The sequence below is a fragment of the Pagrus pagrus genome (genome assembly GCF_965226575.1).
Source record: "Pagrus pagrus genome assembly, chromosome: 5".
NCBI classification, from domain to species: Eukaryota; Metazoa; Chordata; class Actinopteri; order Spariformes; family Sparidae; genus Pagrus; species Pagrus pagrus.
Genome location: NC_140189.1, coordinates 33,307,067 through 33,321,079, shown reverse-complemented (window position 1 = coordinate 33,321,079; position 14,013 = coordinate 33,307,067). Strand labels below are relative to the sequence as shown.

At 39.3% G+C, this 14,013-nt stretch overlaps 1 long non-coding RNA gene across 2 annotated transcripts in view; it reads right to left on the bottom strand.

The window, feature by feature from the left end:
* Positions 1 to 12,959, bottom strand: part of LOC311257143 — a 53,928-nt gene extending 40,969 nt beyond the window's left edge. Inside the window, exons 1-2 of one of the 2 annotated variants that reach the window (XR_014622582.1) lie at positions 12,890 to 12,959; positions 11,762 to 12,132 (exon numbers count right to left, since the gene is read on the bottom strand). This is a non-coding gene — a long non-coding RNA (uncharacterized lncRNA). Of the gene's footprint in view, positions 1 to 10,938; positions 12,133 to 12,889 lie in introns of those variants that run through there. The other variant, XR_014622583.1, reaches the window with a different exon arrangement.
* Positions 12,960 to 14,013: the final 1,054 nt, after the last annotated feature.

Sequence of the window (14,013 nt, the reverse complement as noted above, 5' to 3'; positions counted from 1 at the left end):
CTGTGAGTCTTGGCAGGGTGCAGACTGTCATTTGCCTCCTCTAATGCATGCGGACTTGCTTTTCACCTGACAGTGGGGAGTTTCACTTGGAGAGTGCCACACATGTGGAGGTTCGTGCTATCTCCCAACACCACTTACCTCTATTTTGAGTCATGACAGAGAGAACAGTTTATACAAGTCTACTCTGAATCATCATATCACCCTCAGTTTTAGGCCTCCCTGCCTCAGCACCTCAGGCTGAAGCCTAACCAGTACGTTTTTAATAGGGGTGTAAATCACAAGTGCCATCATGGTACGATATCATATCGATTCTTTGGACAACGATACGATATTTGCCAATAACAGCAAGTCTGCCACGATACGATTTCGATTCGGTACGATACAGACGCCTGTGACTGAAATGAGATGATATCATGTGCCTATTTAACACAATCAGTTACATTTATATCAACTCACAAAAAAGCAACTTAAATATGATTTGACAATTTTATTACTGAACTCTTCAGTGGAAATATTATTTTCTGAATGGTTCCAGACATTTAAACAGAAAACAATCTGTTCTTTTTAATTGATTTAATTAATCTAACAGAGCAGTTTTTAGAAAACCAAATAATTAGATATTTAGCTACTGTGCTGAGATATTTTTGATTTACACGGGTTATTTCTCACTTTAAGGGAAATCATGGATTATTATTTTTGTCATGTGCGGCTCTAATCGTTCTGAAAATGTGAAACTATTTAAATCTTACAGCACCAATTAACAAATCATAGGTCCAATGAATGCAAGCTGTCATACGGGTCAAATATCTTTGGAAAAGAAAGCAAAAAAACTGCAAAGCTATTGTCTGAGCTCGCTGTTGTAAACATCCAGTTTACAGACTTCCTGCTTCTACTTCAACCTGCTGTTGTCGTTGAGTGCACTCACAGTGTTATTATAGCAATGTTGGAAGAACAATGCATCTTATAGTATTTGATGATAACTATTGAGGCATTAATGTGTATGTCAATTTAATGGTGCAGCTGTTACAGGTGCTGTGTAGTTTGTAAATTCCCCTACAGGAATCGATGAAGTTTTTATCCTATCATGCCTTAACCTTTGATAATATAGCATAATATTAATGATGTGAATCTGCAAAGTAAGCAGAAGTGAAGTCATCAAACCAATGAAGTGAGTAAAAAGCACAATGTTTACAAGGTGACAAGGTGAGTAAATGTTAGTTACTGTCCACCACTGTATTTTAGGAGCATAATGAGTGTCCTTCTCTTCTTGTTCTACCTCGTGGAAACTAAGTAAACTAGTTTTTGGTAGCCTACTTAAAGAAAGATTTACAGTATGTAATTTCGGCATAATTACATTCTAATAACAGAAACGATGTGCTTCTGAAATAGCAGGTCAACAGCCAAATGAAACAGTTAAGCACTGTAAAGACCAGAGTGAAGCTATTATCACAACAGGGAGATCCTGACTCGTACATTCAAGAGTTAGTAAGTGCCTTTCCCCTTATTGAACAACACAGAGAAACTCCATTTAGACCTCCTTAACATCCTCAGTTTTCCCACCGGGAAAATAGGAACATCACCACACTGAGAGGGGAAGGGAATAACCAATCAGTCAACTCCCAGGCACCTGTCCAGCCGCAGCTTAATTGAGATGGGTTTCAATGACAGAGCATTAGGTTGCCTTGACATCCTCTGCTTGGCGGTAATTCTGTGTTGTTTGCCAGGAGAGCTGCAAGCTAGTCACGTAATTGTGACCACAATCATTCTCCCCACCACCATAACAGTACACTGACCTACGATGCATTATCACATTAAAACCATTGGTCATGTCTGTGCAAATCAATCTAGGTTAGAAATTTAATCTGTGAGTCTGGTGGTCTGGGACAAGGAAAAACCTGCAGCAGGTTTAACTGCATTAGTTATGTGCACCTATTAAAGTTTAATGGTCACGGCGGCTATTATATGGTCCTATGCTTCTTTTAGTCCGCTATTATTGTGTACATGTGTCACCCTGTGATGCCCTGCAGCCAAATGTTCCAAAGAAACACATTACGGAGACATTAGAGAGTCTGTGTTTACCAGGTGCTTTCCTTCAAACGTCTGTTGTCCATTTTTCTTGCATGTCGTCATGAAACATGCAACACAGGAACAGGCTCTTTATATGAGAATACCCTTTCTTTAGTTTCATTAGATTACGCACCGAGGTTTCTTATCTCATTCCGGGTGCTAATACTAAGAACAAAGCTTTATTGTTACTGCACAGCCATAATCACTGTAATGTTTCTACTTAATATGCAAACACATTTGCATTTACTTGACAGGTACAGGGCTTTCTAAGCTATCAAAGCGAGACTCACAATTTAAGCAACACCAGAATGTTTTGTTTTTTTCTCTGAAGTCACCCGAACTTCTCTCCAAACCCATATTATTTCTGAACAAAATCATAACAGAGTGTGAAATTACCCTGAGGCCCTTTACTGTCTGTGTTCTGGGACTGAGCAGGCATTTGAGGGCACTGGTGCATTCTGAATGGGTGCATCCTGGGCCTGTGCCATCTCTGAGGATTACATGAATTAGAATAAGGTTTCTCTGAAGATATCCCGCTCACGAGAAAATTCACACAATAAGTGTTTTTTGCTGAGTGGGTGCATTTCCGTCCAGAGTGGATGAGATAGGTGCCAAGCAGTCAGGAGAGGGACAAACGAGACGTTAAACAATGTAGAACATCTGAAGCGTCTCTCTGCTTAAAGAAGCTAATCAGAGGTCAAACTGTGTAGCAATGCGTTTCTGACATAAAAAAGAAATGGCGGCAACTCCCCTCTAACCACAACCAAAGCAAGCAATGATGATTATTTCTATTTGATAGTTTGTTTTTAAATAACAATACAGTAGATTTTTCATGTTATCATCTGACAGTGAAGTATCTTAAAGTAATACTGAATATATTTTGAGAAAAGCCCAGTCACCAGAATTAAATGGTGGCAGCTTAAGTTCTGCAACCATTCATATTTGTGGATGTCATATGTACTTTATTGACATTTTTATAATACGTGTTATATCTTGTTCACGATACCTGTATATGATGTGACCTTCATGTTGGGAGGTGGAGGGCACAGACAGTTGTGTTACAGCTAGACGACTGCCAAGTCAGTGACTGCGATTCAACATTTGTACATGTGAAACCACTGAATATTTGTGACAGAACGTTGCAACATTTTCAGCTCAGCGCTAGCAAAGTACAGATACTTCAAGCTGATAGACAATCTTTTCCTTGGCCTAACCAAGCGTTTTTTGTGCCTAAACCTAACCAGATCACAAGCACAACATAAAACATACAAGATAAAAAATGAACCCAAAGAAATGAAAAGTTGCAACATAGAGAAGTGCTAAGTTTAAACATATCCGTGATTTGCAGACGCATACATTGCCTGTTAGATATGAAGCTACAACTTGTGGGCAGTTAGCCTCAGCTAGCCTGGTTCTGTCGAGATGTAACAAAATCCAACTGGTTTGCCGGCAAATTCATGGTGATGCCAAAGTCTGATTTTGTTACATTCATACAGAGCCAGGCTTGCTGCTTCCCCCTTGTTTCTAGTCTTTATGCTAAGCTAAAGCTAACCATCTGCTTTCGGTAGCTTAATGGCAAAGAGTTGTATTGCTCTTATCCAAACTGTTGGCATGGATGCAACATTCAATATGTCAATTATTTTATTGATATTATACATACAATACAATGTGTATGTTGCACACTGTATGATTTTCGCATTCTATGTTTATATAACATTTATAATGTGTTTTTATTTGTTCTTAATAGTTTTAAACTTACATTTTGCTGGCTGTGTTTTATATTCCACAGTCGTTTCCTCTAATCATCCTCCGGTTTGAACTCTTTTGTATGTAACTCTTTGCACAACAGGGGGGAGCACAGCAGGAACACATTACACTGCCATTGTCCTGATAATGTGTATGTGACAATTTGAATAAGTAATTGTTCCTAAAATGTTGAACTACTTTTCCTCTATAGTTACAGGTGCTGGATATATCTGATGCATGATATTTTTTATGAATGCCAACTCAAGTCAGTCTTTAAACATCACCTGCCCATGTTATTAAATTAGGCTTACTAACAAAATCATGTTATTAAATTAGGTTTACATACAAAAGGTCTGTTATCTAGTTGTGTCAGTAAAACTACAGTTTGTTGCCAGTCTGAAAAGGACATTTTTCTTAGATATGTATTCACCAGTGTGTTTTGTATGAACATTTTCTGAAATTGTCCATTTAAATAATTAACCTCTGGGGAGTTAACTGAGCTTCAGACTTTTACCAGTTTATCCCTCATAAAATAGTTTCTATAAATGTGTCTGAAATTTGAGACGGACATGATGCAGGCATGTTTGTATGCTTTCAAACGCACGTAACCTTTGCTATCAAGCAAATACAAAGAGACACCTGTCACTGTTAACTTTGTGGACAAGCTTTCTTACTGCTCTCCAGAAATAACAAACAGACAGAGAGCAGAAGGCTTGGGGGCTGATAAGGACTGCCACTGGTATTGTAGCCAAGCTAATTAGCCAAAAGGAAATTGGGCTCCAGTCCATATCTGTTAGCTCCAGAGAAGCCAATCTCCTAGGGACCCCTCAAGGTGAACAGCCATGGTACTGGCTGTCTGACATTGACAGCCATGAACGCTGAGTGGGTTCAAGTGAAATCTGGAGACAAATGAAGTATTTCCCCATAGTGAGCATGCCAGGAAGCTAGTTTCTCTTGGTTACAGTCATTTACAATTTCACTCTGAAGCCAAACCTCTGCAAGTATCATTAGAGTGCAACCATATGGACATACAGCATGTGGCTGCACTTTCTCAGAAACAACACAACATCATGTTTTCTTTGCACATGTGGCTCAGGCAATTCATATTCATTATTGTTCAAAAGCTGTTACTTTATTCAGAAAATGTTGTGACACAACAAACTAGCAAACTAGCTAAGACCACATATGGGAATAAACACTCAGCGGGTGCTCTGTGCTGATGGGAAATTTGGGTTTTATTTCTTCCATTTTCATATATTTAGTTCAGTTTATTTGCATGTACATGAAACTGAAAGAATGAAAGAAATGCTAATTTTGCAAGAGAGACAAAGACCCAAGGGTCTTTTAAAAACACTTCACAACAAAAGGAAATTTATGTTTTATGCTCACACATCATGACACAAGTGAATTGGACATCAGTAACAGAATGATAGGACTCTGGGAGCTTCAAGACACTAAAGTGGGAGTTTTTCTTACAAAACATGGGCTGTAAAATCACAAACCTCAACCACAAAAGAACAGAAGTGAATCAATATGGCTTGATCAACAAGCCTTTCAACCCCCTGCAGACACAGTGCAGTCATTTTTTTGCCATGGGTTAGTAAATATTGTACTATTCTGGTTCGTAAAGGAGAGAAAATGTTGTCGTACTATGTAGTGGGGTGCACCTCCGAGTAAGATCCTGAACCAGCTTGGAGAGCAATTTCCCTTCCAGCCATCCAGCTAAATTTGGACTGTGGCAGAGAGGCATTGTGGAACAGCTGTAACTCAGTGCTTCTTGGCACACAAACCCTCAAGAAGTGCTTGTTAAACGAATTCATTTAAGGGAGAGGGACCAGCTTAAGATGCACAATAAGGATCAGTCCTTGTTTTCTAAACCCCACCAAACAGCTGAATATAATTGCTGCTTCCCCACTGGAAAATCCAATATGTTGGAAGCCACACAGGGCAACGCTGTATTCATGGCCTGTGGAGCATATATCATTTAAGACATCAAAGTGCTGACATTTTAACGCGTTTTTATTTTTTTCCCTCTCTTCAATTTTAGGGTTTTGCGAGGGCAAAGACATATGCAGGTGTGCGTGTTACAGAATATGTGGTCAAAAATAATAAGGTGTTAACCTCGGGAAATGAACTGAGACTGAGAGAGGAGGGGGTGGAGATGTGCTGCAAACATAGACAAAGTAATTGGATTGTGACAAGTGAGCTGTGGTAATTCCAGGAATTTCATAGCTCTTTTCTATTCCTTGTGTTATTTCCCAGCAGTACAGTCTAATAGACAGGACATGATTACTGGTCATGGATGGCCAATTCATGCCTTACTGCACCTGCAGACATCCCTAAACAAATGGAACAAACGGACTGGATCTCTGCTTTATTATTATTCATTTGCAGTGCATGCTTTGAAGCAGAATTTTTGAATGTCAGTGAAATATTACTTGTTTATAATGATGATAATAATAATAATAATAATAATAATAATAATAATGACAATAAAACACAGCCTTCTGTAAGCACTCAGCTGAAAGAATAATGTGAACATGTGAAGGTGGGGTTGTATTCAATAGAGCCCCATCGCATGTCTCCTCCAGGAGATGGAGCCAGTTTGCCAACTCTCCCTGGTTTCCTGTTTGACATTGGCATGCTCTCAAAAGCATCTCATAGGGATCGTCGACTTCTACTCTATTTCTATTCTCAGATCCTTTAGCTGCAATTAAGCCTCAGCAAGAAAGCAGTCATAATTGAAAATCACTGTACACTGAAGGTGTTTGTTGTGTAACCGCTATCTCTGTCTGCCACTGAGGTCCTTATGTCCCTGAACCTTACATGTGAGTATGTATTCTTACAGTCTTAGTTGTTCATTTGTTTGTCCTTTAGGGGCTGTAACCATTTGCAGAAACAGTGAGGAGGTCCAAGCCCCTCACCAGCTTTAGAAAATATGAATGTGTATTAAATAGAAAATGTCTCTTTTATCGTTTTCATTTTAAGCATGGCAATGTCTGTCTGTCAGTCTGTCATGTGGACTGCAGGCTCAAGACTGATGGCGTCATGTTAATGTTGTTGGGACAAAGAGAGATCCTACCCCAGGACGTCTCTGGGATTAAAGGGATTTTTGTATTTACAACTATGCTTAGCAAATGAGAGGAATTTTATATTTTTATACAACAATTGCTTGACAAAGGACAAACTGAACCAAGCGTCGACTGCAATGGAGCACTGTTTTCTCATGCTGTTGCTTCAGTAACTATCACTTGCTGGCTACTCAGCGCAAAACCGATGACAATATGCTGCCTTAAAATCCAAAAGGACTCTGTCAACGGGGGACGCATCCTATTTTTTCCCTGATAATGCTACATCGTGAGCAACAAATATGTGTTAGAATCAGCTGGAGGAGAGCATGTTAGATTTAAGCAGTGGGTGGGCAGCCGAGTCTTGCGTTGTGTTTGGCTAAGACAGCTAACAGCTAATGAGCTCATAGAGCTAAAGACAAAGGAGAGCATCAGATTAGCATAAAGTGTCAAACATTGAACTGCAGTTTAATGTGACAACGCATCAAGTTTCCAGTAAATAAATGTACTTAAGTACTTGAAGTAGTGATGATATTCCTTTCAGCCTCAGCTGTTTGTTTGCTGTCTGTATAAGCCTGCTTAGTAGCAGCATGTTAGCGCTGTCATAGTGAGTATGTTTAGCATGCTGACATTAGCTCTTTGCTCAAAGCACCCTTACGCCTAAATAAAGCCTCACAAAGCTGCTGGCATGGCTGTAGCCTCTAATTCGTGTTCATATTCAGTTAACTGGTCAATTATCTTTGCTGTAAATTGTATTTCCCAACATTGAGGTCTAAGTGGGTTTTGAAAGCTTACATTTCCAGGGATAATTTGAAAGCGTTCAGTCTGAAGACACTGAAATCAGTTCATAAAATAACCTCCAAGTTTGTAAGTGACAAGTAAAAACTCCCGCTGGATAAAATCCTCAAATTATACCAAACCCATGACCGCAGCGGTGGCGACTGTTGTGTCTCCTGGTAAATGTCTATATGATTTCCTTAGACTTAAACAAAGTAATCATGCTTTGTCAGAGTGTCTGGCACTAAACTCAATTTGCAGGTTTGCATGGCTGTCTGTGTTTGTTTTCTCTTGTTGTTCATGTTCCTTTCTGCCTTTTGATGTCTGGCAGTGTTCAATTACCTTCACACCTGTCACAAAATTAGATGACTCCTTGTTGAAGACAACATGAGGCACGACGCTGTTTCTGCTGGGCCAGCCATGATCAACATCTTCCGCTGATGATTTTACCCAATTACATTTCAATCAAGGGAAGCATGTGTGGGGCATAACGGAAAATTGTTACTGATTAGCATAATTCTTTTTATTGTGTTTCATCACCCTCGAGCACAAGCAAACTAAGCTTACAAAACTTGCTGCATAGCCAGAGCTGAGGCAAAATACTTCTCAAACCGTTACCAATGAAATCAACTGGGAGTGGATTCAAAGACATTTAAAGAAGGATGCTCAGTTTAAACCACCTGGGCATAGATATGCTTGGTAGACCAACCGCGACTGTGAAAGCTGAAGAGTGCATTGCGTTCACCATTTGGGTAAAAGGGGCCAGCGGCATCAAAAGGCACAAAAGGCGAAGACTCTTCCACGTCACTGCACAACATTTCATGGGAAATATACCTTAGATTTCAGATGAGGGACCTCAGTCTCTTTGTTTCTTCCCACCGCTTGTTAAAAATTTAAACAAGTCTGACAATGCCTGAAAAGCTCAACCTACCATGAAAGGATGGGAAACACACAGGAGGAATTTGAAAGAAGAAACCCAGAGAGAAATTGAGAGGAAATAAAAAAACTCCTTTGCAAAGTAACTACATATTAGCTGTGTGTAAAGTGTGTGTTTTTGTGTATGTGTGAGAGAGCGAGAGAGCCATACAGACATATGTAGAGAGAAGGAGAGAGGCGGAGAGAAGTTAAACGGCTTAGAGATGACACTTCCCCTCCTCAACTCCAAGGAAAATCAAAGTTGCTCGGAGCTACAGTCATGTGCACTCTTACTGAAAACATTTTGTTTATTGATCCAAAAATCCTATTTCACAATTTGATAGGCATCCAGTCCAACTGAACAAATACAATATGCACTGGGTCAAAACACCCCAGGTCAGTTATCCCACCTGTGAGCACGGAAATAAATATAGAGGAAACTGGAACGTCGTCAAGATTAGTTTGACATCAGTTGTGATGCATCCAAGGCTACGCTTTGTTACATTTTTAAAACCTCTGCTATATCTACATGCATAATCACAGCTGTCATGGGAATTTCAACCACATTTGTTGAAGAAATGTACTGCAAACCCTTTCAGTATACTTTTATTTGAATATATACACAAATTTAGTGAGCTACAGGGATAAAGAAAACTCACGGCATTATATATATTGGTAATTATCAATGGCAAGAGCCACGTTGTGTGGACACACACACGGGAGTAAGCAGCAGCAGCTCAGCAACAGACTGAATAATGGCATTAGATAGAACGCACACAGAGTATAACATGGACAGCATCACTTATCAAGTTCTTTGTCATCCTGTCCTTTCATTGTGCCGTCTGTTAAAGCCATGTGAAGTCCTTGCAAAGTGTGAAATGTCAATCGTCAAGGTGACACCAATGTCACCAAAGTAAATCACTGAACATTCGCCGTACAGGTCAACTAAAGCGATCGATTCAAATATTATATATCTGATCCTTGGTGTATTCAAGCAAAACAAATACATGACCTAGTTTTTTGCGATTCCCTCCAAAGTTCATGATCCACTCTGCTTTTGTATTGATTACTTTCACTCTGACCCGAATCAATCAGAGGCACCTTCCCTACTCCCCGTGTATTGATTACCATTGTGTGCCAGACCCATGATGTAAGGGATTCTGTGATGAAATGAACACTGCACTTTCTACACTCGTTTGCATCTTAGCCTGTATTGACGCTTTCTTGCAGAGGGGCTCTAACTGTTTTTAGTTGGCTCCCTAAAATCAATTAGAAATCTTTGCTTACTTTTTAGCTTATGGGTAAAAATGAAAGTTCAATAATCAAGATACCGTTAGTGCTACTTTGTCTGTTATTGCTGACTGATTCATTTTTTATATTAGATTATATTTTTAAGTAGTGATGTCTGAGTCTGTTTTTTTTGTGATCACAGCATTTTCTCTGGGTGTTATCAGTGGTCAGCTGGATTTTAGTTTTCAAAAGAGACTGTAATGGCTCTGCAGCAAAGTCACGCCGACAACAAACAATGAAGGAAAACAATAAAAGCAGCGACGCCGCCCATTACAAAAACACAGATGCAGCATTTGTTCTGCATATTGTCTATTTTCATCCCGGTGCCTGTGGTGGCTGTAGGATGTCAGTTACCTTGGCTTCAGGCTTGATGTAGTTTCAAAGTCGACAGCTCATCAGGATGAATGACAAGTGCTGGGGTATGAACTTGGCCCACTGAGGGTTGGAGGTGTAAGGGTACCATTTCACTTTACTGCCTGGAGGCGAGAAGTTGCATATTGTAGGTTTAAATTTAAATTTTATGTTGTCATTAATGCATTGCAGAGAATTCGTGCCCTCTGGACCCACAAGGCCTATTTAACACCCATTGCATCGATCTAGAAATGTATGGTCATCAATTAGAAATGTGTTACCAAATCCCTCAACAACTTTATGTCACATTTAATTCTTTTAGTGTCCTGTATATTATCATTATAAGCAGGATGTGAACACCTACACAATCAAATGCAATCCTACACAATAGCCCTACAACAAGCGGTAACCTTAAAAAGCTTAAAATGTTCCATTTTTGCAGACAGTTTTGGGAAATGTCAACAGAACGGTAATTTATTTTCTCTCTGATGTTTAGATGGGGACAATTCAGAGGTGAGACGAATCAAAGTGTCTCAAAAAGCTATCGCTATAGTAGATTTTTTCTGTGTTTGATGTTTGTCTTTGTAAAAACATGACATGTAGGTCAATTTGAGACAGAACACAAGCAGTTTCTGCTGATTTGAAAAGACCTTCACCTGGCATACACTTGACATAAAAGCACACCCTCTGATCCAACAGCAAAATACAAAGAAAAGGCTGAACCTGCTATCACAGAATGGTTCTTTTAATGCATACTCATTCTAAAGTTTTTGAATCAGTTGTATTGTGCACACAGAAGGAAGACGGGGGAAACATGTTTTATCATGTAATATTGACATATTGACAGCTTATTTTTCATCTGCAGGTCCATCTGTCCAGCCATTATCTGTTACTACTCATCCTTTGCAGGGTCACGGCGGGATGGAGTTGATCCAAACTGACATTGGGCAAGCGGCGGGATACACCCCGAACAGGTTCCCAGTTCGTCACAGGGCTGACACAGGGCTATCGGATAATCGCCTCTGGCAGTAAGAAACTGGTAGGGGCTAGCCGGTTAGCATGATAATTTCAGTAGACATCCCTTTAACTTTATAACATAGATGGCTTTGATATAACGTCAGCACGGCTGTTTCTTACACTGTTCAAAATGTTAACTTCTGCCCCTTTACACACCTTGTGCAAATTAAATGTTTAAGCCCAGACTCTTCAATTAGTGTTGCTGTCTCATTCATATCAGGTCCTACTAGAATTCACATTACCTTCATTATCTTAAGTCCAGTCTTGATTCCTAAGGCAACATTTTATAAATACATAGTTCAATCTATTATAAGTACAAGTACCCACGATAGATGTTTTCATGTTTTATTAGCTTAAACAATTGATTCAAGGTTGTGGCTTTCTGACACTGCTGTAATTTTAACTGATTGTATTAAACAGTTAGATTGAGTTAATAAGCAGGTGGGACCCAAGGTAAGCACATGTTACGATATACAATATGTACACAATCTGTTTGAAAAAATAAACCAATAATCACAAACTGTGAGCACCTTAAAAAGAATATAAAGACCCGGGTATAGTTTGAAGGCTTTTGTGAGGTGTCACAGTTCAAACTCCAGATCCACTGCAGGAACAGCATGAAGCAAGTGGTGTATGATGTCTCCAGAGCTGTATGTGTGTACAGTTCAATCCTACCGCACTTGATGCAGGCGTGGAGTACGAGAGAGTGTTCCTTGGTTCACGGCCAGCTTACTGCAGCTGGCTCGGTATCTCTTTGGGCTGGGCTCGCCATCCAGTGCCGGAAAAGTCTCTCCGTCTGGAATCTCTGAAATCTCCTCAAGTCTCTGAAATCTCCTCTGTTGGCTCTGAGATCTCCTCTGAAGTCCTCTTAAGAGGTCTCCCACTCGACACAAAACCTGACCTATAAATAAGGTCAAGACAAAATTAAATATATGCCAGTTTTATGAGCATTCCTGATTCTAACAAAGGACAAAGCTTAAGAATTTAACTTAATGCTCCAATTCAATTTTCTGTTGTACAATTTACCTTTAGTTTCAAAATCACAATTTCATTCACAACCAACAAAAGTAACTACTCTGAAGACCTAACACGTTCAGTAGCAACTCAACTGCAGCTAAGGTGCATAATGGAAAACACAAATAACATCATGAGTTTATCCCTGATGCACCTTTAAAATGTTAACGTTACTGTAGGAATAAGTGCTAAGAGAGGAACTAACAGGAGTACATCAAAACACAATAAATAGCAACCACTGTAATACACTATGGTGGCAGAACATGTCTGCTTATCATTAGTATTTCTTAAACCCATTACACAACTAGTTTTCAAGACGCTGTTAGCATAAACAAATGGTAATTTACATTAGCATAGCAGCTACCACACTTTTAGATCGCTAACGTTTTTAGCATCAGTCAGTGGGGTTTATCATAGCGAAAACTAGCATCACGATTAGCGGACTTCTAGATCGCTAACGTTTTTAGCCTACGTCAATGGAGTTTACCACAGTGAAAGTTAGCATCGCGGCTAGCGGAAGTAACCGCGAGTTAGCTACATGCTAGCCGTTAGTTGATATTGTCAACACAGAGTATGAATTAACACAAAACATAATGTAAACAATCAACTTTAGAGTTTCTGAGTTGTTTAGTTAAGTTTCTTACCAGCTCAATGTCGACGGCTCAGCTAAGACTGACACTTTGACCTTTGACCTTCACCACTGTGACTAGTGAGGACGGCCGGGAGGCGGGCTGAGGGAGGTACCGCGCACTTCAGACACAGAAGCAGCCAGAACACAGAAACAAAAACATCTTAATGTGTTGTACTTAATGCCGATTTTACAAGAAGGCGCCAATCATTTAAACTTTGCCGTAGCCTTGTCACAAAGTTCGGGAAGTTTCTCCTCATGACGCAGCAACTCTTAAAATCACTTGATTTGTAAAGGAGTCTGGGATATTGCTGTTTCTGCTGACTTCACTTCATCACTTGGTCCATGTCCATGACTTTTATGGTTTCACAGATTAAATAAGAAAAGGATTGACAGCGCACAGAAGAGACTTACATTAAGTGTCACTGTTATTCAGAGAAGATTTGGTGCGTGTCTCTTTTAATCTATTTATATAATTAATGTAAAGAATAGTTACATTGCAAAGTTAATTGTTTGTGATTACAATAATGGTTGTTGTACTGTACTAGTTACCCCCACAGCATTGTGATTTTGCTGCTTCCCAGGGAGCTCAGACCTTATGGGATTCAGCACCCTGCATATATAAATGTGTCATATTAAACACCAGTGTATTTATTTCAAGTGCAACTGTATAAATTCCTGCATATTAATAGAGAATATACAGTATATTCTTTTTGACTGGTTTAACAGCTCTGGGCTACACTTACAGTGATTCAAATTAATTACAAATATAAAACACAAATTTCTTTTTTTTATATAAGTTGTCAATCCTTTCTATAGGACAGGGTGAATTATTTTTTATAGGCACTATAACAAAAGCCAATATGATCCCCTGCCTTTAAGGTGTGGAATATGGACATGTTTTAATCATTTTCATCAATCAATCTGGGATAAACTGATTGATATTAAAATATAACTGATTGTTCCATTCTTATGTAAACTGTAATTCAGTAAAAATGTAATCATAATATGCTGAAGTTCCACATTATCACACTATTTGCAGTAAAGGATAGAAAGTGAGTGAAAACACAGGGTTGTTAGCCCAATATAAAGTTCTCCCAGCAGCAGACTTAGTTATAAAGAATAAGAAATCATTTCACA